The sequence below is a fragment of the Ochlerotatus camptorhynchus genome, unplaced genomic scaffold (genome assembly GCF_037179485.1).
Source record: "Ochlerotatus camptorhynchus isolate MF236.1 unplaced genomic scaffold, CSIRO-AGI_Acam_v1.1 ptg000361l, whole genome shotgun sequence".
NCBI lineage: Eukaryota > Metazoa > Arthropoda > Insecta > Diptera > Culicidae > Ochlerotatus > Ochlerotatus camptorhynchus.
In genome coordinates, this window is record NW_027040849.1 from 6,336,656 (window position 1) to 6,363,439 (window position 26,784).

The window sequence follows — 26,784 nt, forward strand, 5'->3', positions numbered from 1 at the left end:
GCCCGCTGGGGTGAGAGGTAATCACACTTACCACTACACCACCGGCACCGCTGTTTTTTTTCTTTTATCATATCTTAACAGAAATTGGGAATGTAAATTATGTTTTCAATATCACTAGAATGATCCTTGCAATATCTTTAAAATCTTGTTTTCAAACAGTGTGAAAATAATCCTTGGGTTACTCCTGGAAAAATCGCGCATTGTAAGGAGGACAAAAACGAAATGGGCGTTATCGGGTTAATATACTCTTTCTTTTTTCTTTTGATTTGTTTTCCGTACTAAGTACCAATGCTACCGACGCCAGGGAGGTAGCTCCCACACCTGGACCCTACCTATCGACCCATCAACTCATAGACCCGGGACCAACGGGTGTAATCTGCTTCCAACGGAAGACGTGATCAGAGATTTTGCGCCTCAGAAAATCCCGGCGGCGCCGACTGGGATTGAACCTAGGCCTTTTGGGCTGAGAGGCAATCACGCTTACCACTACACCATTGGCAAAGCTACTCTCAATTCTGTTTTATGCGATTTTCATTTTTTCGATTTTGTACTCATTAAGTTACAGCAATTTTAATACAGTAACTCCTCCATACGGTGGGTGGTACCGTCAACGGCCTCCTTTAGCTCAGTCGGGTCAACAATCTATAAAATTATGCAAAGTTCGAAACCTTGAAATTGAAATACGTTCCAGAACCTTGAAGAAATTGTCAATGTCTTGGATCTTTAAAAAATGTTCCTAGCCCAAAACCTTTTCCTTTGTTCAAGTCTGAGCCTCTAAAAAAAAAATAATAATTGTTTCACTTTCATACATGATTGGTGATACCCAGGGTTGCTTCCACTCGCTATAAGAAATGTATTTCTGAATTATGAATTTATTAGATATATTATCTAATGATGATATAAATATAATAATATATAATATATAATGATATAAATATAAATATAATATATAATGATATAAATATAAATATAATGATATGTTGTACTTGTAAGTAACAAGAAGAGGGTGTAAAGTATGTGTTTGACTCATAAAACCTGTCAATTACGCTTTCAGAGCGTCACAATCAGCGATCTTATGATTCGTGGACGTTCACTCAGAGTGAGCTGCAATGAGCAATATTGACCGATTTTATGTGTCAAACATATACTTCATGACCTCTTCTTGTAACTTACAAGTACTAATTAGCATTTTACCATTTCATGACTTCATCATTCCGAAAAACATTTTTTATAGCAAGTGAGTAGAAGTAACCCTGGTGATATCAATGTAGTTTGTAATGCGGTTATGAATACGGAATAGAGAATTATTTATCTTAATTTAAAGAAAATTCCATAAGATTCCCTGAGTTTTCAGTTCATAAATGGAATTCCCTGAAAATCCCAGAGTTTCCAGGTTATTCCAGCTTGTCAACACCCTGCCGAGGATGAGATTTTAACTCGTCACTTTTACTTGACAGGTATTGGTTGGTAACCAGTACGCCGGGACCGTTTCCAGCTATTTTTCTTTTTCTTTTTTTAGATGAGATGTTTTTGGGATGCTGGAGAATCCAGTTGGAACAGGGCAGTGGTGGAGAAGCCATTCAACTGTTGTTTTCGGCTATTTTGACTCGTGAAGACCTTTCAGACCTAATTGATATGCGAACAGGTTTCCGGGAGAGTCCTCAAAAACCATATAAGATCGTTTGTTTAAATTTTATACTTTTCATTATTAGACTTGAATTCAGGGATAAAGCATTCGACACAACGAACGTTCTGGTGCCCTAACAGAATTTAACACACTTCTGTAGAAGCTTCATTTTGCAAGGCAGTTGCTGTCGTCGTCCCCGTCGCCAAGTTTGAATGAAAACTCAACTATAAGTGGTATGTTGTAATTTAAGGGGCTCGGTGGCCTAATGATGACCGTTTTTACTTACTGTGCAGAAGATCTTAGGATTAGTTATAGGCTCCTTCACATTATAGAGCCATTAATGTCGTATCGCTTTCTTTTTTAACATGTGTAACGTGAGGGCTCGGTGACCCAATGGTGACCGTTTTTGCATACTTAGCAGCAGATCGTGAATTCAGTCCCAAGCTTCTTCACATTAAAGAGACTTTAATGTCGTATTTGTGAACATGAACACATCTGTTCGTTAGCTGTGTAATTACAGGTCATCTGCCTATAAAGAAGTAGCAATCGCGAACAATCAATCATGCTTATGCTAGAAGCTAAAGGACCTGTCCATGTGGTTAAAGACATTTAGATTATCCATTGAGGTCTACTGGATTGATTTGGATTAGACTTGAGTTAGTTACAAAAAAGTGAACATCCTTATCATGAAAGTGTACCTGCCCTGACGCACCAAAAAATAGAACACAATGAAATTCTGAAGTTAAATGCCCAGTATGTTTGCGTCCTGACAAAGTGAAAATAGGATTATGAGTTTTTTGTAGTTTGGTAGAAAACCGACAGGGTTAAAATATTCATTGTTAAGCAGTTTCTATTCTTTATGAGTTATACCAATGTATGGTGGTTAAATTATAGCAGTTGATTCGAACTTTAGGAGACTTCCCGGAAGCATAAATTGCTCAAAGTTCCCCCACTTGGCATCCATTATTCATAACAACCATCATAAACCATCTGCGTCCAGCACAGAAACCACGTCAATCCACATCATTCCTCATCGCCACTTGAGAGCCGTCCTCTCGAATATGATTCAATTTCGATAGCACTCCATCATTCAATCAACCGGTTTTCCACGCATATTAATTCATGTTCCTTCCGATCCCCGTTCCGCCCCCCTCAACCGCAGTCGCAGATACGCAGGCTGTCAAAGCTTCTCAAGTACCTTTCCGCCGTCGGCACCGTCATCGTCATCATACCTGATTGATTCCACTTGAACCGAAGAAGGCGGAAAAATTCTGCTGAAGACAACAATTTTCCAACTTATGAATTCTCAAGTACCACCTCCACCCGCACCCGTTTTCATCCGCTTCGCAATTTTCCCATGCACAAGCACAATCCCTTCGCGGTAAAAACAAATATTTGCATTCGGTTTTTCATCCCCTGCTGGACGAAAAATCGAACACTTTTTTGACGTCGTCGTTGTCGGTGGAACGTTCCGTTTCTGCTGCCTGCCGTTTTTTTATTTTTTTTTATTTGGATTTTCATTCGTTTCAACTTCAATCGAATCGAGGAAAAATTGGAAAGGGCGGTAAAAGTCGGAGCATTCATATCATCGATAAAAATCAATTTATGCATTTGATATTGCAACCGCAACATCCCGGTTCGTCGGTCCCGGTGCATACACTCCCGAAATCACACAAGTTGGTTTCCGAGGGTTTTTTTAAAATAATTTTCTGGCTGTTTGATGAGTTATTTGAAAGGAAACAACAAAATAAAGCGAATATTGAGTGCATGGGCGAACGGTGTGTGGTTACCAAATGTAGGGAAATAGGCTTTTGAAGCGCTCATGCCAATGGGTATTCAAGGAAAATATGTCCCAGGAAAAAATATGTTTAATTATTATCTTTTTTCCTGTTGGTTCGCGAATCCAACCTTTTTTTTTTGGCAAACACGATGGTAGAAATGCAGTTTATTTGGGAATTAATTAGAATTTGACGAGTATGAGAGCATATAAATGCGATTAATGTTGAAAAGATCACATGACGGAATTGTAGTTCATACGCAAAATGTATCAAAGCTGCTTTCAAGTGAGTGAGTCACTTGAAAATTTCTTATAAAATTTCAGAATGGTCCAAAAAAATCGATGAATCTGGTCGCTTCGAAAAAAATCACTGAAGCTGTCTTTCATAGTTCTTTTCAAAATTAGCCTGAATTTTTGTTTAAATTTCCATGAAATTCACCTCAGAATTGTCTTACAATTCTGGTCATAGTTATCCTGGAGCAATCCTTTAAATTGTTCTGAAAATTCACTTGCGATTCTCCTTAGAATTCGCTGAAAGTTCTTTACTAGATGCCCTTGAAATTATTCTCGGGATTTTCATAAAATTCTTTTCAGAACTCTGTTGGTATTGTTCCCTCGAAATAACTGTAAATCACTTTAAAATTCACTTGACATCATCGTTCAATTGTTCTAATAATGCAATACCCCCAGAATTTCCTTGAAATAGTCATCACAACTATTTTAAAATTCTTGTCAGAACTTATTTGGAATATTCATTAAATTCATCGTCATGGAATTTACCATAGAACAAACTGAAGATTCTACTCTGAACTGGCAATTAGACTTGGAGTTCTAGTCAAATCTCTCTTAGAGTTCTTCAAAGCAATCTCTTGGCTTTTTTTCTCTGAAATTGTTATTATCTCCAGAATTCATTCTTAAAATTCCTTAAAATTCAAAGCAACTGTATCCTGAAAATCTTGTCCAGTCCATGGAGAAATAGTTTAAAGGTCCAGAATTTTAGTTTTGCCGATTTGCCATCGAAATTCACAGGTTTCTTTTTTTGTAAGTCTGAGAAATTGTTTTCTAAGCAAATTTTCTAGAAAAATTATTGAGACAAAAGGTTCAAAAAATTGTCTTAAAGTTATTGTTTTATGATTTTTGATCATTTTAAAGTGTCCAACTTTAAAATTTTATGGAAGATATTCTTTTTTATATGCCTCTGAATGAAAAATAAAAAAAAAAACATTCTAGGGGGTTATTTTTTTGTTATTTATGATTTAGACTCTTTTTTTTTGTTTTTTTACTCAAAATTACTTAATTTAATTCAGAAAAATAATTATTTTTCCAAAAACTTTGTCTCAGACGTTATTTCGATTGTAAGTAACGTTTTCGAGTTATGATTTGTTGAAAAATATCAAATACGCCATTTTGAATTTTTAACGAGATTCAAAATGGCAGAATTATAGCTCAAATCTCGCGTAACATTTGAAAAGGGCCTATCCTCGTTGGTCGATTATCTTCATCGACTTTCTCTTTGGTTTACCACGGCTACATAAATGAATTTCTCGCTAAGCTCGCAACACAGTTCGATAGAAGAGGATGTTAGCTTTCGCCTGAAACAACACACTTAATGGAAAATTCATTTGCAGCCGGGTTATTCGTGAAAGAGAAAATCTATGAAGAGAATCGATTAACAATGGCCCTTTTCTCGTGTTGCGCGAGAAATAAGAATGATTGCCCATAGCAAATAATTATGCAAAATTCCATGTAAATCGGAGCTGGAACTACTCATGCATTAAGTACGTTACGCGAAATTTAAGGAAAATCATCCTTCCTCCCCCCTTTTCTTACGTTTTTCCTATATCGAATACATTGCTTGGCACACAAATCCAACACCTTTCAGAAATTCGATTTATGAAAAACGCCTAAATTTATCATTAATTTTTCATCAACATTGCTGGTTTATGATAAATCAGAGCCAAATTTATTGATAATTATAAAGCTAGTCTCCAAACTACTCTGGAGAATATATCTGAAATTTTTCATAATTAACAAAGTCTTACATGGATTTCTCGCTACTGAAAGATACCATCCAATCATATGCCCTTAGAAGCGAATTAAATCCAAATATCTTTGTGAAGCTTATATGCATCAGAAGCGATCCCTTTTCATGTATATCAGTATGCTATATTCTCCAAATCGTACAGGAGTTTTAATAAGGTGATCTTTTAAATCAACCATGACTTGAACTGTGTCCCCACTAACGACACATGTCCAAACATATACAAAGACAATTCATAAATAACAAATTACCGTCTTCAGTTGTTCTATTTAGATCCTCAATCGACTAGCACTTCAACAACGACCATAGCAACCAAACAGGACCAAACAAAGAGTCTCTAGTTTTATATATATCGGGTGCTGTAGGTCCTCCAGATCGTTCTAGAGTTTAGATCAGATGATTTAATAAATCAACCACGACATTATGCCGTTTGCAACGAAACATTGAGCACATTGAGTCTGTGTGCATCATTCACGATCTATTTCCATGCATATCAGATGTTGTAGAATCTCCAAATCATACTGGAGTTTTGATCACATGATCTACAACATCTGATATTCATGGAAATAGATCACAGATGATGCACAAACATGAGAATAGGCATATTTCATTACCACAGATACTGTCCTAGTCATCGTTGATCTAGCATTCTAGCAGATCCGTTGATGTGAACTCCAGGATGATTTGGAGAACCAAAAACATTGTACAAACATGGAATGTGTCGCAATTGATCATTGTACATATTTTCCTATTACGTACCATACCTAATGGTCATTGCTCTAGAGATTTTAACGATATAGTTAGTGACTCCAGGATAGTTTGGATGGCCTAAAACATCTCCATTTTATTGTTGTTGCTGATGTTGGTTTTTGCTTGATTCGTAATAAAAAAAAAACAATCGAAAAAACAGAGAACCATTTCCAAAAACTGCAAAAAAATTAACTCCCCTATTAGAAAATGCGGTACTTAATGGTTGGCCCCTTCCAGGGTTTCTACTTATTTTGCTAAATAATATTTCTTTATTTTTTTTTAGTTTTCCAGATTTTTATAGAATTTCACCGGAAATTTTTCAGGTTTTTTAAGGTACATTCTTTAACGTGAATTCCTTGAAATAAAGGGTGTCCACGATGAAATTGCCACACTATGAAATTGCTCTAACTTTTTAACCGTTGGGTAGAATTTAATGAAAATTTGGGTGGATTTAGTTCATAGTGCATTATTTACATCCTGCAAGTTTTAAAGTCCTGTGATCAAAACTCGCGGAAATGGAGTCGAAAGAACAGCTCGTGCGTGATAAAATCTTGCGCATTCATCACGAGAACAAGGATCTCTCGCATCGTTCCATCGCCAAAACGTTGGGAATCGCAAATTCCACGGTGTCGCGAGTGATTAAGCGGTTCGAGGAACGGTTGACCACCGATCGGAAGCCCAGAAGTGAAGGAAAAAGTATTCCATACAACACCAAAAATCACAACCGCGTAGTTGGGGCCTTCAACCGAAATCCGAACGCCTCCGTTAGGGATGTGGCTAAGAAGCTGCACCTAAGCCGAAGTTTTGTCCAGAAGGCCAAAACTAAGGCTGGGCTTCGAACGTTCAAGGTACAAAAGGCCCCTAATCGCGACGAGAAGCAGAACAAGACCCAGAACAAAACCCGTGCCAGGAAGTTGTACCTCAACATGCTGACGAAAGTTGAATGCTGCATCATGGACGACGAAACATATGTGAAGGCCGACTTCAAACAGATCCCCGGCAACCTGTTTTTCACGGCCAAGGATAAGTTCAGCGTTCCGGAGCATGTCCGCACTCAGAAGATGTCCAAATTTGCGAAGAAATTCCTGGTTTGGCAAGCCATCTGCACGTGCGGGAAGCGGAGTGCACCTTTCGTGACCCAGGACACGATGAACGGACAGGTGTACATAAAAGAGTGTCTCCAGAAGCGGCTGCTTCCTCTCCTGAAGGCCCACAACGTCCCAACAATCTTCTGGCCGGATTTGGCCTCATGCCACTACTCCAAGGACGTGCTGAAGTGGTATGCGGACAATAAGGTCAATTTCGTGCCGAAAATGTTCAACCCTCCCAACACTCCGGAGCTTCGCCCCATCGAGAAGTACTGGGCGATTATGAAGCAGCACCTTCTTAAACGACCTAAGGTAGTGAAGACAGTCGAGGAACTGAAGAAAGTATGGGTTTACATGCAAAAAACGGTTGATTCACAGGTTGTGCAGAATCTTATGGCCGGGGTTAAGGCGGGCATTTGCGTATGGACTGTAAATAAAATACGAGTAAAATGGTAAAATGAAGCTTAATAGTTATTTCTCAATCCCTGAAAATTTGATGGCAATCGGATGAAAACTCGAATTTTGCGAATCAATTTTGTGTGTGGCAATTTCATCGTGGACACCCTTTATTCCACATTATTTCCTAGTATCTCTTCTTTGAGTTCTCGAAAGATGATTACAGGAACAAACTTGAAATTCTCCATAGTATTAATAGAAATTTACCTCAAAACTTCGTTGAAAATTTCTTTGAAACTTTCCTCAAATCTTCTTTGAAATACTTCTAAGAGTATACTGTAATACATACTCAGAATTTGCATTGAATTTTGTTCAGAATTTCCTTTGGATTTTCCTTCTTTCCAAGGAATTCTACTTACAAGTAAAGAGAGAAGAATTGAAGAAGTCTGCACATTGTAGACGAAATACGTTTCAAGGGCAAGCAAATAAGGTAGTGGAATTAAATGGAAATTGTATGTATGTAAGTAGCCACCATCCTAGCTTGGGTCTTGCCCTGCATGCGGCTCCACTCAACAGCAAGATCAAATTCCGTCATCATTCTGAATTCAACATACTGCTGTATGAAGGGCCAAAAAGGGTTGGACGGGCCCGTAAGCAGAGGCACTTACGCGAAACCCGCGGGAATAAGAGAATCTCCTTCCAACAATATGATCCAACAAAATGAATAACGAAATTCGCAATACATGTTAAGCTTTCCACGGGATGGTTTGTTTAAGAAGAGCGCGTCAAATTCATTGCAACTGTTGGAGTGAAATGTAACTTTCTAAAATGACAGTACACATTCCCTCCTAGACTCCGGTTGGCACTCCACTCCATTGTCCAGTTACAACTTCAATGATGCCCTGATGCTCCCTCCCCTCCCAGTATTTATTGGAATTTAGATTATGAATTTATATATAATCATGTAATATATAATGAATATAAAATATGTAGTAAAATGAAAAATATAATAAAAAATAAAGATGTATAACAAAATACAAATAACCTAGATTATTGGGTCATATACACACACTTTTTGTTTTATGTGCCATGAAATGACATAATGCATCATTGTATGTTTTGAAAATATAATACTAAAGTATTGAATCAATAGACCGAAAATCGAGGTTATTTGGACATGAGACATTATATTTAAAAGGATACTACCAAACCGACCATCAAACGCACTGCCCACAAAAGCAGACACGTCCCCTCGAAAATGCAATCGAGAAATGTACAAGAACAATCCTCAACTGGAACGTACTCACCAAATCAATATATCCGGGAGCGCATTCCCGATGTCGTCGAACGGAAAAAAAGGGAACTCATTGAGCAAATTAGTGATATGGAATTTTCACTGAAAACAACCACGAATTTCACCACATCCAACTGCGAAACACGTTCAGAAGCACTTTTGGTACACTTTCGATATCAATTTCTTTTGATTTAGTTTTTTTATTTTTTGCTAAAATAGTTGCAAGTGTACCAACATCAACACCAATCGTGCCAAGCTTTACACGCACCTTGCAGCGCGTACATAAACTGGAATTAAAATTTTCACTCGCGATGCCACAAATTTCTGGTCCGGGAGAAACAATCAAACCACGCAGCGCCACACCTTCTGATGCTTGTTATTTTGCAAATATCATGAATGAAGACTGGAACGCGCAAAATTGGTCGACAAAAAATCATTTCTTTCTGTCAAAATTCATATCACAAAAATCTTCTTCAATTCATATATTAATAAAGGAAAAAATGTAGTGGAATTAAATGGAAATTACTAATAATTCTCTCTCTTTACCAGGCATGGAAAATTATTTGCATTCATTTCGTACATTCATTTGCCTCTAACTTTTTTCATCAACAGAATTCCGTCAAATGATGTATCAAGCTTTTGTAGGTTTTGATATTAGCTACAACTTTTGTCCATAACTCAACTCAATTTGACAGCTTTCTTTCTTTAACATTGCTTAACGATGTATACGACAAAACGTGACTTGAAATGATCCTCAAAAGTTTTGTTACGCGTGTGGCAACTATATATTTACAAAATCGGTCAATTTCACTGCTTCGTTGCAAACTGCAAACAGGCTGTATTTTAAAATTGATCCTGGAGACTTTGACGAACCGTGGATTCCAAAAGTATTATGTAGTTCGTGCAAAACGTGCTTGGCTAGGTGGATGTCAGGCGCAAGGTAAATTTATTTTTTGAATAACTTTCATATAAACAATTTATGTACAGCATGGTAGTGCTTTGTTCTTTCCTGATCGACATTATCTTACTTCATCTATTTTTGATAAGGGTTAATGTCTTACTTACTAACTCACTTATTTGTTATCTGTCAGTCGCTATTTGTCCTTTGACATGCCCACCATATGGCGTCGACCGTTTTGTCATGCAACGGATTGTTATTTCTGCTTGACAAAAGTTAAGCAACAAGGACGTCACAAAACAGTTGAGTATCCACAAGTGGCTTCTATGACAAAACCTGTTCCACATTCAAGTTCGGTCCCGTATCCTGTTTATCCAAAGCGGAAACGAGCGCCCTCTGTTGAATCGACTGTTACAAAAAGTGAGGAGGAATTCAAGGAGGAATGCGAGGAATACTTCGAGGTGGAATTGGAAAGAAACCCAAAACTGTTTACACAATCCGAATTTAATGATTTGGTGCGAGATCTCGACTTATCGAAGGAGAAATCCGAATTGCTGGCATCACGCTTGAAAGAACACAACATGCTGAGCAAGGAGGTCAAAATTTCTTGTCACAGGAATCGTCACAAGAAATTTGACAAATATTATTCTACAAAGGACAAGGCATGTTTTTGCCATGACGTAAACGGCTTGTTTGAAGAGTTTGGTGAGCCATATGATCCAGCTGAATGGCGTTTATTCATCGATAGCAGCAAGTTGAAAGCCGTTTTACTGCATCAAGGGAATGAGAAACCTTCTATTCCATTAGCTCATGCCGTTAATATGAAGGAAACGTATGAATCAATGGCTCTATTGCTCAATTTGATAAATTACAATCAACACAATTGGAAAATTTGTTCCGATCTTAAAGTGGTTGCCATGTTGACTGGATTGCAACAGGGATACACAAAATATATGTGTTTTTTGTGTAAATGGGACAGTCGAGCTCGTAAGGAACACTACGTCCGAAAAGATTGGCCAAAACGGGATAATTTCACAATTGGTAAAGACAACGTTAAAAATGATCCTCTTGTGGTAAAAGAACGCATAATACTTCCACCACTACATATAAAGCTTGGGCTATTCAAAAATTTCGTCAAAGCGTTAAAAAGAAGGGCCGGCATTCCAGTACTTGAAATCAGTATTTCCAAATTTATCTGACGCAAAGATAAAGGAAGGTGTATTTGTTGGCCCACAGATCAAAAAACTGCTCAATGATTCCGCATTCAATACAGTTTTGACACCAGATGAGGAAGAAGCGTGGAAACCGTTCCAGCGTGTTGTCACAACCTTTTTTAGGAAATTTCAGAAGCCCAGATTATGAGGAAGCCGTCGATTAATTGCTCAAAAATTATGAGAAAATAGGTATAAATCAAAAATATTGTGTTTGTTACATATAATTAATTTCAAATCCTTTTATTTCACTGAACACAGGTGTGAATATGTCTTTGAAGATACATTTCCTACATTCTCACATGGATTTTTTCCCGGAAAATCTTGGAGACGAGAGTGATGAGCATGGCGAACGTTTTCACCAACAAATGAAGATGATGGAACGTCGTTACCAAGGGTTTTGGGATGAAGCAATGATGGGTGACTATTGTTGGTTTCTGATTCGAGAAACAAGTTCAAAATATCGAAGACAAAGTCATTCGATTCTCAATCATTTTTAATAAAACCTAAATATATTTCTTTTGTATCAACTCGGTTTTAAATCCTGATATGCCTTAATCAAATTGATATGTAGAGAAAATAATCTCCCATGAAAACTTTACATGCGATTTGGATGCTTACAACGACACCTAGAAAAGGAACTCTAAAGCTGTTGTATTTCAGCACAATTTCCAACCGTTATCCGTTTCATCCATTAAAGGCTCATTTTCTCCGGTTTTGAATGGACTTTAAGAATAAATTATGGAATGATTTTTTGAATCTTTTTATCCCATTAAAAATGTTGATTAAAACAAGATTTTTATGGAAAATTCGCAGGAAAAATAAAAAAAAATGCTGTAAATTTTTAAGTAACTTCAAAATTTAATTTTTAATCAAGACATAATATTCTAGTGAACGATAGCAAATTTATTTAGCTTCATTTTCATAAAATAATTAGATTTAAAATTGGTGCACTAGTTCCAAAGATATTGACATTTTAGTAATCGTACTTTTATCCAAAATTTAACAAATCAAAATTTTTGTATATCTCAAAAATGGCTCTACTTTAATTTTTTCTGACCACGGCATTGAATTCAGCGTAGGATTTTGCATTAGAAATTATCATCACCTTACCGAGTTCAAAAATGCTGTAAACTAGTGTTATTTGTCAGCGTATATTTTTTACGTTTTACAATAAATTCCCTACAACTCATCCACCACGGCACAATCAATAGATAAGTTTTTTTGCAAACATGGTGCCCCTGAAAATACATACGCCGTTTTAAAATGTGACGCTTGAGTCTAAAAAGTCTAAATAGCTATGGAAGATCCTGTTGAAAACATAGACAAAGTTTCATTTAAATCGGAACGATTTGCGTCAGATTTTAGCTATTTCAGGAAGATTTTGCATGGAACTGGAAGTCTGAAAAGAACTTTGAGGAAATTCTAGAATGTTTCTCAGGAAATTTTGGAGAAATTTTCAAGCCTAAATGTCTCCAAAAATAGTAGGCCCATACAAAATGTCAATGGAGAGCATTTTTTGACAATGTTTCACTAGCACCCCAAACTATGGATGTGTATGTCTGGACGATGACGCATTGTTCGACGAAAAATTGAAAAACAGGACATTTTATCGATGGGTCCAATCTTTGAATCCATAGACTTACATTAGAGCCATTTCCTCTGTTGCGAAAAGTTTCAAGGAAAATATCGAGATAATTTAGACATCGGTCTATTTTGCGGTTGATCTACAATTTTTGTCTATTTTAATGTGATCGTTTTGAAAATTTCATAACAACTTCGTGATATGAGTTATTGAAAAATATCGATGTTTTTGAAAAACGAAGCCAGAGTTAAAATAACCGAATTCCGGCACAAATTTCACAGACTGGTGAAATATGGCGTCTAAGGACGAGTTGAAGACAATTGATTTTAAAACATGAGAAAATATACATTGCCAAAAATAAATGACTATTTTTTTTTAAATTAATTTAAAAAACTTTAATTCAAAAATAGAAATAAGTAAGAATTTTTTAAAAATAATTCTGGGTTGGTGGACATTTTTTAAGAGATTTCTTAGAAGACCAACTTTTTATGGATTTTTGAAAAACAATGTTTTCAAATGTAAAGAATGAATTTTAAACACTTTTAACGATTTCGGATGTCATTTTGAACAAAAATTCTCATGGTGATCATCTACAAATCTGTTAATAAGTTTTGCCTCATTTCAGAACTATTTTTAAAAGTCTCCAATTTGCTAAAGGGTGTTCAATAAAAAATGAGAATGATTTCAGTGCCGTCCAGCGCTCTTGTGAGAGCATCGCGACTAAGTTGCGTCGTACGGCTGACCAGGGCCCCTTCTCCAATATTCATTGACGTTTTTTTTTGAAGAATAAACATTATGTTTTTAATAAAGAAATACTGAATTCGTTAAAAAAATTATTTTTTTTACTAGCTATATGACTGAAAAAAAAATCATTTTTTATTGAACACCCGTTAAAAAAAATAAAAAAATATTTTTTTCCAATATTCCAATTTTCCAAGATTTTTTAAAGAATAAAAAAAAAAAAAATTCTCAGTGTATATTTTTTTAGCGAACAGATATGCAAATTTTCGATTCGTTAGTTGGCGTAAAAATTCTCGCTTATTACGTAAGGTGTATCAGAGATTTCGTCCCTCACTTGTAAGCATACGTGAGAAAATTTATGTATAAAATCTTACGTAATAAATGCATGGTCCCATGCAACATTCCCTACCAGGCACCATGTAGAATTTAAAATTTAATTGGCAATACATCCAACCCAAAATGCCATAGCCTAACCATTTTACTAAATGCATATAATGCTGTCCTGTGTTTCTAAAAATCTCTAACGCTTTTCCTCGGTTGATATCAGAGAAACATGAAACCAAGGAAATCCAATCCACCACCTAATAGAGAAACTCCTTACGCGTTCATCCGTTTTGTTCCGATCATTGTTTCGATTCGAAACCGATATCGAAGGATATCCCATTTCCCAACCGAATCAATACAGGAGAGAGTTTCTCCGTTGGCCGCCGCCATACCGTGCAAGCTAATCGGAAAGCAATTCGATTTTGAATTTCTCGCCGAGTCCTCTGCGGTGGAGTGGCGAAACAACGCATATAAAATTCATCCCATTTCCATTCCCTTTCGCCTCTACCGGTTCTAGATGTCAGATGCGAAAAAAAACTGGGTACCAGAATAATTGATATTTCGATTCGGGATGATTTCGATTTTGAGCGCTCGGTGGTTGGAATTGGAATTGGCAGTTTGGGTTTTGCGGTGATTTCGGGTCGAAACTGACTTTGTGGAAAGTGATTGATTGGGCGAATCGGTGGGAAAATTACGATGGACAGACCGAACGACCAGCTGAGCCGTTGATTGACTAGCGGAATTCAAGCAGCAACAGGTGAGAATATTTCCACTTTGGCAAACTTGTTACTTGAAATTACTACGCTTCATCTTTACGTGGTGTTGGGCATAAGCCGTGGCAGCTTTGAAAATTGTCATAACCGTAGAGAGGATAGCGCAAATCATTTACATCCCATCCCATTCCTTTGCATCCCACAAGGCTATCATAAATCACCTCGGGACCAACTAACCGACGCTAAATTAAAAACCACTCCGGTACACTTGTCGTATCGGACTTTACGACCAAATACACTCCCTCTAACTGCGCTCGATGTGGGGAACACAGGAGGGTACCTACCACTACTGGCCCGTTAAAAACTAAAATGCAATAAATTTTGCTTTGACAACCTCACTCTGGTGATCCTAGACCCCGCCAACCAACAAGTGAACCATAGCCCATGGCCCGATACCGATCCAGACTCCGATACCATCATGATGGTGGTGCAAAAAAGATGCTTTTTTGATTGAACCTTTCTCTGGGCTCCGAAACTCCAATCGAATGCGCGGGAAGAGCACGGATGTAAAACATGACACCCAACATTGGTCAGCGCAGCAGGAGCAGCAGCAGTAGCAGCAGTAGTAGCGGTAGCTCGCCATCAACTGCAATCCGTTTCGGTCGTTAATCATTTTCTGACCGGGGCCCGAGACTTCGGGACTTCGGTCCTAGCAGACGCCAAACATCCGAAGCGTTAAGGGACTGAAATAGATTAAACTTTCAAGCGCATGGTGCCGCCAATTTTAACGAGCTCACGTTCAATTGGTTGGAGATTGTTGGATGCCCGTGAGGAGAATGTTACACCGTGAACGATGTAATATTCAATGCTTTGTGATGTATGTACACGCGAATAGCGTTGGAATTTCAAAATTGCAATACAAGCAAGAGATTTCAATTAGATTGAATCGATTTCAAACGAAGTGCAAATACTGAATCTGGTTCAAATGAAACGTCGATCGCTGTTTAATTGAAATTTTCCGTTAGTATGAGAATGCATGGGAAAAACTGTTGTGTTTCTACCTGCGTTACTAGGAAGTATTGAAGTTGTGCGAAAATAAATGGCTCGTGGCACCTTTCGGTGGGGGATGCTTACCTGAAACGAGAATAGAAAATTAAGAAGTTAGATTTTTGTTAAAATTAGTCAGTCTGTAAAAAAAAGTAAAAGTGGAAATCTCCGAAGCTTTGGCGAGAATATGAAGAAAGAAGAATATGAAGAATTTAACCATTGGTTCAAATATCAACATATATCAAAAGGAAGTCATGTAGGAAAGGTCACAAAGATGTTGTTCTTCATTTATAGGATGACTAAATTAAAAAAAAAATTACCATTTCTAAAAAACAATAAAAGCCAGATTCGTGACCAGATCCATTAATGCTAACAATTTGACACAATTTTATTTGAATTGTACAATGTTGCAGAAGTTTCTTAGGAATTCTTCAGAACCGTGTGAAACTCCAAGTTCCTGGTTTTTTTTCTCGGTTGTCTAACAGTTTTCCCGGTTTAATTGAAGCAACTAAATATGGTAAAATAATAATATTACAAGTTTTAATAACAAAAATACAGGTTTTATCAAAGTTTTAATTACTTTTCCAAGTGAAAATCATGGTCTACAAGAGCATAATAAAGTCATATTTGATCTTGATTAGATTATAATTTCGGATAGCTTTTGACGGATAGCTTCGGAATGCAGTCTGCAGTTGTGAGATCAAAATACAGTGAACTCTTCACAACTCAATATTGAAGGGACCATCGAGTTATATAACAACAATCACAAAGGAAATCACCATCGCAGTGGCCATGAAATTGGTTTTATAATTATGGTTCGATTTAGGGCATATGCATACATGACGTAGCATTAACGGGTGAGGGGGGGGGGGGGGTTTCAGAAATTGTGATCGGCCATGTATTAAGTATAGCAAACTACACTACGAGTGGGAGGGAGTTTTCTAAAATTGTTCTAAAATATACTACGTCATTTATGGATGGTCCCTTTGTGGACATCGAGGTATGCAGAGTTGGCTGTACATTGTTCTCAAGGGAATTCAGAAGAGAATTGCAACCAATCCAAATGAAAAACTTTTACAAATTTTGAGAAGCATTTCAACGGAATTTTTAGGTGAAATCAAAATGAATTCTGAGGTGAGCTTAAAGGGAATTTCGAAAGGATGCTGAAAGGAGAGCTGAATTTCAATGGAATTTCTTAAATTTAAAGCGGATTTCCTAAACTTAAACGCTGAAAATTTCTTGATTACCCTGGTTAGATTCCTGAGATGAACTCCAAGGAAATTCTTAACACTATTTCAAGAGAGTTAATTTCCAAAGGGAAATTAAAGAGAAATAGCTAAGGAATTGTATTTTATTTTTAATGCAGAAAACCGAACATAATTCGTTTTAAAAATTATTTTAAATTTTTTTTAAAGTTTAAGAGGTTTTAAAACAAATAATGTTCCATTATTCAATTTTTAACGTTGCAAAAGTATCAGAATTTGATTTTTTTTTTTCATGTTACTTGCAACATATTTGAAGGGACTAGGACGAATCAATAGATTGAGTCGAGAAATTTCGTTTGAAAACTATGAGATCTACGGAATAACATTTGAATTCTCGTACTAAGAAATTTTACGAATATTACATAAGAGAATTTTAAATATTTTGAAGCAATGCTACTTGTTCAAATTCTTGAACATGGCGCGAAATTTTTACTTTAAATATGGCGTGTTTTAAAGATTTCAGATTTAAAAAAAAAACAAAGCATAGCTCTTGGACATGAACAAATTGCGTTCCAAGAGGTTGCGAAGAAATTTCCGAACGAATTCTAAGAAGAGTCTCATGAAAATTCCAAGAGCATTTTGAGAAGATTTTCAAGGAAATTCTGAAATAAATTGCCATGGCATTCTGAGGTGAAATCCAAGGAAACTTTGAGAGAATGCTTTTCTAAATATCAAAAGACGACATACCAAGTACTAAATTAGTGAAGAATATTCCAACAAATTGTAAAGGAAAATAAGAAGAGAACTTAAAGCAAATTCTCGAGAGAATGATTGAGAATATGAAGATAAATTTGGAGTTAATTTCATGAGTTTTCTGGAGTTAATTCCCAAAGTGTTCCGCACATAATTCTGAGACTGTTACATAGAAAATGTGTAGAATGCTTCTGTAAGAACGTTAGTGAGCTTTTCGGTCTCCAGCATGCTGTCTAGAACTCCTAGTAGTTTTGGTACTCAACGACTACAAATACTGCAAAAGCTCTCATAATTACAGAACCTTCTATGACTGGGAGCTCTGGTACTCTGAGTAATATTAAAACAGCATTGAAAACCTCAAGAACTTTCAGTTCTCCAGGAACTTCTGGAATTTGAGCAGTCCTGGAAACTTCAAGAAAATCCAGTAGTACGAATATTTACTGAACTGTACTACCCATATATGCTTGATTTCCTATCCACATGAGACTGATATGCGATTATGGGCAGTGTAGGACTCACTATACATGAAAACCTGTCAGAACATTTATAACACGAAGATTTCCTGAGAACTTTAAAGATTCTCTCAGGCCTCTAGCAACTTCATTACCTCCTGTAAGCTCTAGAACTCTGGGGAGCTTCCACAAAATCCTGGTATTTAAAGACTACATGAGCTGCAACAACTCTCAGAAATCTGTCAGCATCTAGAACTCCAGCAACTCTGAGAAATCTTGGGGATTTCCAAACTCTGAGAACTGTCAAAACTTTCTTAAAAACTTCCGGAACATTAAAAATCGCAAGAACTCTTACAATTCCGGAGCATTCAACACCGCAAAAACTTTGAAAACTCTAGAAACTTCGGAAAGTTGAGCAACGCTAACGACTCTTAAGAATTTTAAGTAAATCCAAAGTACTGAAAATTCACTAAACTTCCGTTACTATATGAACTGAAGCACTCCTGACACATTAGGACCTGTACATAATATTCAAAGCTCTAGGAACTTCCGGAACTCCAGCAATTCCTGAGAACTCTCAAAACGTCTAACACTTTCGAAGCTTCTCGATCTCCAGCAATATTCAGAACTCTTGAGAATTCTAAAAACTTTAAAAACATTATCTTAGAACACCTCGAACTTCTCGATCTCCATCAACTCTATATTATGGTACAAGAACTGCAACGTCAAGGAACTTCTAAAATTTCAGCAACCTTTAGAAGGCCTGGAAACTTCAGTACTTTAAGGGATTGTAAAACATCCTGCGACATTCAGACCTTAAAGAACTTCTCGGTATCTACCATCCTGTTGAACTCTTGGGAATTTCAAGAAATTCTGGTACTCGACGACTACAAGAACTGTAAAAAATGGGAACTTTCAGAACACAACCCTTAGAGCTCATGGTAACTCCAGTACTCCGACCACTTTTTGAAACTTGAAAAACTCTGAGAACTCCAGAAATTTAGGAAAGTTGAGCAATCTAACGAAGAACCTGTACAGAAGAATCAAAACTGTAGGAACTTCCGGAGATCCAGCAATTCCTGAGAGATCTCAAAACATCCAACACTTCCGAAGCTTCTCGATCTCAAGGAGCTTGTATTCTCTAGGATTTTTTCCACGACCATATGAATACTACAACTCCTGGCATATAAAGCCTGCAAGAATATTCTAAGCTCTAGGAACTTCCGGAGCTAAAGCATTTTTTTTTCGAATTTGGAGAACTTCAAAAAACAGAACTTCGGAGACTTCTCAATCTACAGGAACCTGTAGAACTACTAGGAACTCCTAGACATTCTACTACTCAACGAATACTAGTAAAGTCTGCTTTAGTTAGAATCCGAAAGTAAGAAATCGGCTTCATATCGGGATTGGTTTCAGGCTATTTCACTTTAAAAAAAATAATAATGATTCCCATGGGATTCTGATGAAATCGTGAACTTTCTTTGAAATTCCCACCAGCTGGTCAACCTCAGCGGCCAGATTGTTCCAACATCTTGCCATATTTGCAGCATGCCGAGTAATTACCAGTCTTCTTCAACCTGAGCAAATATCAAACCCAATATTTCTCGATTGGGCGAAATTGGGGGCAATTGGGTGGATTAATGTCCTTTCGATTAAAAGCACCCCATAGTCATGGTAATTCTAGAGTAACTCTTAGCTGTAGCGGCAGCTTGCCAAATTCTGAAAACAATTCACAGATGCTTTCCCAAGTAAAATTTCTGGTTTTATTATGATCCTTAAGCCTCTTCTAAGCCTTATAAACCTCTTGCATGAATAACAAAAATAAAACCAAACATGTTACTTGGGTTGTGTGCATCAATGAACAGTAAGAATGCATTTTTCAGACACTCTTGCTACACAGCAAAAAAATAATTTTAATATCACATCAAAGTGGATGCACTTCAATCGTGTCGAAAATATGGTGTAATATTACTTTCCAAAAAGAATAAAATTATCATGAATACAGTGCATGAACTGACATTACGCTGCTTTTACTGCATTTGTTTATTTTTGTGGCCATAAAAATTACATGAGATTTTTAACATGATTGAAGTGCATCCTCTAGGATGTAATATTAAAATTTATTTTTTGCTGTGTAGTACACCTTGGAGTCTTCAGATACCTTGTCAGATCATCAGCATCATCACGAACTTAAGCTTACCAGGAATATCTACTCTTGCAGACATTATTTGGCAAATTTCAGCGTTTTTTCTTCTTTCATGTACCATGAGACACAACTTTCTGAAAACATCACGAATTTTCACTTTTCAATGAGGAGCACTTTACAAACAAACCGCTGTCTAAATATTCTAGAACCGACCCCTAGGAGCGCTGCTATAAAATAAACTGTGATTCCGGATCCTACCTGTAGCAGTCTTTAACTACAACATCTCTGAGATATTCGGGGAGCTAGAATAGCAAACTTTAGAATTCCGGGAACTCCGGTACTCTGAGAACTGTCAAAAATTATTATAGAACTTCCGGATTGTTGAGAACCGCACGAATTTTCGGAAATCCTGCGAACTTTTATAAATTTAGGTATTTGCTGTGCCCTAAGAGCTTCCAACACTTCCAGCAATTCTCAGAACTCCAAGATCTTCTGGAACTCCAGTAACACTAAGGAGCAGTACCACGCTAAATGAATTTGCATGAATTTTTTGGATAATTTTTTTTTTTATGGTCAATCTTTTACATTTGAGCAAAAAATTTGCCATTTTCAATCTTGTAAACAATTTCAAAATGGCGTATTTTAATTTTTTCACACGGTAAAATATTTCCAGGAATTTGGGTTAACAAATTAAAAAGTGTTCAAAGCATAAATAACAAAAAATAGCCATATTCTGTAAAAGTTTCAAGATGGACACTTAAAAATTAAAAAAAAAATCATAAAATAACAACGTTAGGTAGGTTTTTTTTTTTACTTTTTGTTTGTAGTTTTTTTTTTATAAATTTTTGCACAGAACACTAATTTTCTGTGCAAAAATTTACAAGAAAAAAATTGTATGAACAAAAATTTAAAAATTTGACCAAAAGTTGATGATATATGATTTTTGTAAATTTTTAAGTGTCCAGCTTGATTTTTTTTTCAGAAGATGGTATTTTCCGCAAGTTTTTGAATGAAAAGTTTTCAATCAATATTGAAGAAAGCCGTTTCTTATTATTTAAGATTTTAACACATTTTTGATTTGTTACCCAAAATTCCTGGTATTTATTACCATGTATATTTTTCCTGAAAAGGATTTTTGCCTTCGACTTTGTCTCAGACGTCGTTTCGATTGGAAGTGACATTTTCGAGTTAAGATTTATTGGAAAATATCGAATACACCATTACGCCAATGATTGACCATAACAAACAATTATGCAAAGTTTTATCCAAATCAGCGAAGGTTGAGCCTGAAATTCATTTTTTTTTGCTATTTGGCCTAGAACTACTCTGAGAACTCTTTCAAACTTGAAGACATTCATTTACTCCGAAAATTTCCAGCTTCCACAATTATAAAAACTGATGAACTTCTAAGAGCTCCGTTAACCTGAAAACTTTCAAAACTTTTTATGTCTATATTTTTTAGCTCTAGAAAATCCAATAAGACTTCACTCAAAACCCTTTTCACTTGGTTCGAAGACCTTCGAATTTGCTCGGGACCTGCCGTGAAAATTAATCTAGTGAACCTCTGCACCTCCGTGAAGTCTCTCTGGATGTAAATTGTAAAATCTTTAAAATTTACCTAGAGGTCGTTACGATGGTATTTGTATTTGTGATCAGACTTGTTTGAAGATCTTTTTAAACATGACATGATGGTTCTTGCTCTGCAAGTCATCTGAGCTTGCTCGGACTCTCTAAAATTGTTGCCCTTGTTATCTACTAGAATTGTCCTTAAGAATTTTTTGACTGCGGACATGCTCTGGAAAACATCTATTCTGAACATTTCTAGTAAGTATGAGCACAGAAAGTTTTCTGATTTTTCCATCTAAGACCATGTGTTTTTGAACTAACTTTTCTGGACTTGAATTGGAAACTCCATAGACTTACCCGGGAGATCCTCTAAGTTGGCTTGCTTGAAAGCCAGTTTTTTTAGATCTTTTGTCCTAGAGGTGATCCATCTGTACTCCACCTGAAGCATGCCCGATAGCTTTAAAATTTGCATATTATCGGGAAAGACAAATATTCACGGAGAAAAAAAAACCTCACCATTGACCAAACAATTCAGTTTATCAAAGCGGAAAATGCGAAACAGTGAACGATAAATAGATTCCATTAGTATGGCAGAATCGTACCATCCCCTCCCACTGCAGTCCCACCGGTCTTTCCCTCAAAGCAATTTTTCCAAATCGACTTTATCAGCAGCAGCAGCGTGATTTACTTCCTCTGCCCGGTTGCACTTCTTCATCCAATTTATCATTTCCAACTAATGAACTGAAAACTTCTCCTCCCGTTCGCTATTAAGCTCCATTGTGTGTTCGCTATCATCCTATTTTCGGCATTTTCCACCGGATCCAACTTCTTCTTACTCACCCAGGAAAACGGATTCCACCATAATGTACGTCTTATAAACTTCACATAAATCGTTCATTCTTCAACTCCGGAACGGAACTTTCCTGCATCGATCGGGTTGCGGGGGGTTGAGATTTATGACAATGCAGTCAACGTCCTTCGCGGCAAGGCAAAACTACAATAACAACAACACACATCAACCTTACGACGACCGAAGATATTTAATCTATCTTCTTTATCACAACAAGAAAACGACGACGACGATGGTGATGGCGAGGACTCAGCTTCGATAATTGAATGAATAAATCAATTTTCTTTTGTAGCCTATGTTGCCCTTATCGCGAATCCTTCTCGACTGTGGAGTGAACACTGAACAAATTCCCATGCTTAAAAATAATGTTTTTGCTCCTATCCCCACAAAGGATCCGATTCCGGTAAAACACCCATCCAACCTTGTTGCGTACAAGTCGCAACATTTCTCTCAGTGCATACTTCTCTGATTGGAAGCTATCCTACTTTTCTCGCCTTCACCGGTCTCCGGCCTCCGGGGGATCGTTATATGCTCCGATAAGATGCGTTCCAGATTACCTCATCCTCGTCTTCTCGTTCCACCGCAAATTCTGCTGATCCCTGCTTCTTTGTGAAGCCTTTTACTACCACTCGCTCGGTATGATGGATGTAAGCCCAAAAGTCCCTCCGGTGTTCAGCGTGTTTCACTTCGCCTGTCCGTTACACTGCATGTGAAAAAAAAAATCCCAACATCCAATAGAGTATCATCTTTTAACGGATCAATAAGCAATTTTCCCTAAGGGAAGCAGAAGGGAGGGGGAGGGCAATGGATAAACAGGGCTCTACAGTGAAACGATGTGCCAATTTTTTTTTACGTCAAGGATAGACTTCTTGTGTGTTATTCGAAACTAGGGAAAAGGTCATCGGTTCGTTTCATGCTGGCACTACTTTAAGGTCTGAAAACAAGAGTGAAATATCAACCACTTTGATTTAATTAGAGATAATTCTGGTTCTATTCGGTATACCCTTGTCTTCGTCATGTCCATATGCTGTGAAAACGACAAACACAATAAACACTTTTCAGTCAGAGAGTTTTCCGATAGCCAAGTCAGTAAATAAATTGCGGCATACCGGGCCGCAGAAGTGGCCGATTCGATTTCCGGTTTTTCGGGATGGATTGTTTCAATTTACCTGAGCATAGAGCATCATTGTGAACCGTTCAGCTTTACTGTAGGATGTGGACAGCTTTTTAAATAGAGAATGTTATTTTTTTTGCTGTTTATGGGTCATTAAACCGAATGCCAATAAGTCAAATGCCATTAGATCACATAGGAAATTAAACCCAAATTTGATGCATCATCCATACTTCTCCATAGTTTTAAATTTGAGATTTTTGCAAGACGCAGACACTTGAGAAAAAAAATTATTATTTTTTAATTAGTTCGTTTATTTGGAAGGCTCAATCGCGTTAGCTTTACGACAAATTTTCTTAAATTAGTAGTTACACACCAAATGAAGAATCGATGTGAAGCAACTTTTTCGATTTGCAGTACAGCTTTACGATGCTTGGTTACATTTGAGCTAAACTTCTGCCATTTTTAATTTCGAAAAAAAAAATCAGCAGGGGAAGACATTTCCTACCCGATGGATACGTCGGTTTGTGTAGGCGTGTCTTGAATTCCTAGAAATCAACGAGAGAAGTCATTGTTGACAAAGGCTGTTACGCCATAATTCCAGCTCTATCTAGAAATATTGAATTCTTAAAAGATTATCCAAATCAGGTACTTGATTTTATCTGTGCTTGGAATCTCATCAAATATTATATTATGAATTATCTTGGCATTTTTCTTTTCTTCTTTTGTTATGAGTTTTCTTCGAATCATCCCAGGTTTTCCTCAAATTTCCTTTCAGTTTTCCCATAGTGATTCTCTATGAATGTCTCCCTAAAAAAATATCACTTTAGGAATCAGATCAGTCTTAGAATTCTCTCCAGAAAACTCGTTGAAATCACTCTACATTTTTCCTCGAATATATCGAATTTAAATTTATCCACTTAAATTTGTCGCCCATATTCTCTTTGAAATTCCCAAGAATATGTCACAGATTACTCTCGCTATACCCCTTGTGTTTTACCATAGCATTTTTCTCAGAATTCTCTAGGAATTCACTTCAGAATTATAATAGAATTTTACTCAGAATTCTTTGAGGACTCTCCACAAGATTCTCCTGGAAATTTCCTATCTCCATAGAATTCCCACCGAATAGTCCCAGAAATTGCTTGTAGTTAGCCTCAGGATTCCCTTGGAATTATCCACAGAACAATGACAATGACAGTGACAAAAAACAAATTAAAGCAATGATTTAATTCCCTGCGTAACGTCAGCTAGTAGGATTTTTTTTTATGTAGGCCACGTCTTTAGTTTCTATACTGGGGGTCACATTCAAAAAATCAAAATTCAGATATGTAAAGAAAAATCCCAAACACGGACGTAACGACAGAGTGCAAATCGAACACACGACACATTGCGCATGCTCACATGAGCAAACGCACCGCTCGGTTGACCGCTCACCATTTCACCAATGAATGGAAGAGAGGAGAAAAGCAGCGGTAATAAAAATGCTTGCTAAATCGTTTTCTTCGTCATTTACTTTCGAGCAACGGACGGATAAGCGTCGGACACGACGTTTGAGTGGAACAGCACGCATCGCACCAATACGAAGCCAACGACGAATGCACCCATATAGACCGGAGGAAAGGCTTCCCGTAATAGGCAGCATGACACTGGTGTGAAAAAATCAAGTAGCGCTAGTTGTTCTTTCACAACAATCCAATTCAATGCTAGTCGCAGCACGTCTTGGTCTGGTGTGAATGCTGCAATACAATTGCAACTAGGAAGGCTCTGACGTAAAATACTCCAAAAGGAAGGGGCCTAATTAGCTATTCTGCAAGTTTTATACAGACTGTAGTTCAGTGAACTTGATCAGTTGCAATTCCTATAGCTGTGGGAACAGTCTGCAGAACTAATTTGAAAGACCCAGAAAGTGGACGCGGACATCAGAATGAGAAGCATTACCAAGGGCAACGACATCATTCGAACGTTACACAGCTGAGTTTGACAACAATGATCACCTGCGTAATAATGCTGCCAGGAAAGCCAACTGAGCACATTGTCTCTGGAGATATCCAAGTACACTAGTTTGTTCGCTTCAATCCAAAATGGCAGTTTTATTAGCGACGGAGATGGTTACCACAAATTTGATAGGACCCTGAAGGACGCGGACATCGGAGGCTCTCTGAGTAGCTTCACCATCTTTCGGACGTTCCACTGAAGTCGTTTCGTTAGACTGACTACAACATTGATCACCTACAAAATTTCAACCGCTGTACAATGGTGTAAGCACGCCATCCCGAAAGTACCAGCATGTAAATCTCTTGGATCCCAAAAGGCCTTTTTCAAGGCCACTATATTTCTACACTATATAATTTATTTTAAGATCTCTAGATGGTGGGTAAAACAGGTTCACAAAATTCATCAATCAGTGCCAATATCAGTGTTCGGAGATTCACTATCAGCTATGGGTCATTGAGTCTCCGCGAGAAAATAAACTTGCTTGCGCAAATCATTCAGCTTTAAACCTTCCCGCAGACGTCAATTGGTAGCACGTTTATGCATTTCGTGATAGTTCTTCATGGAAAATACAACAGCAATATCAAAAAATAGCGCCAAAATAAATGGAGCGCTAAAAGACAACAGTGATTAGTACCTTTACCCCTCCAACTCCAACAACCCTTTCGATGGACACCAGGAAAAAACAACAAACGGTCCTTTTCAGGGCCACCATTTGCAAAACAAAAGGCCCTTTTCCGGGCCAATAACCAACCAACAACCGGCCCTTTTCAGGGCCATCAATTCAAATACAGAAGGAGTTAAGACAATAGATTTTCAAATAATTAAAAGAACTAAGAGCAAACACGTTTGTTCCGACCACTCACGGCCTTTGCGCTACATATTCCATATCTTAGATTTAAAGTATTCATCACCTATTTATCTTACCATCAGCCCATACTTACTGATATAGGATTGTAGTAATATCATCATTCAGAATTTAAAATCACAAATATACTTGTAAAATTACAGGTAACAATAATCACTATTTTTCATCAGCTGCACGATAGCCATCCCAAACGATCAAAAGGACACCAGAAAAAAAAATAACGGCCCTTATCAGCGCCACCATTCGAAAAACGGAAAGAGTTAAGATAATAGATCAATTAAAAGAACTAAAGGCTCAACATATTTGTTCCATCCTCTAGCGGTCCTACGTCCAGCTTCCGTTCGTG

General features: G+C 37.1%; 1 protein-coding gene across 3 annotated transcripts in view; it reads right to left on the reverse strand.

Moving 5' to 3' along the window:
- sfl (N-deacetylase and N-sulfotransferase sfl) overlaps positions 1–26,784 on the reverse strand; it is a 601,701-nt gene that overhangs the window by 246,313 nt on the left and 328,604 nt on the right. The window lies entirely within an intron of this gene.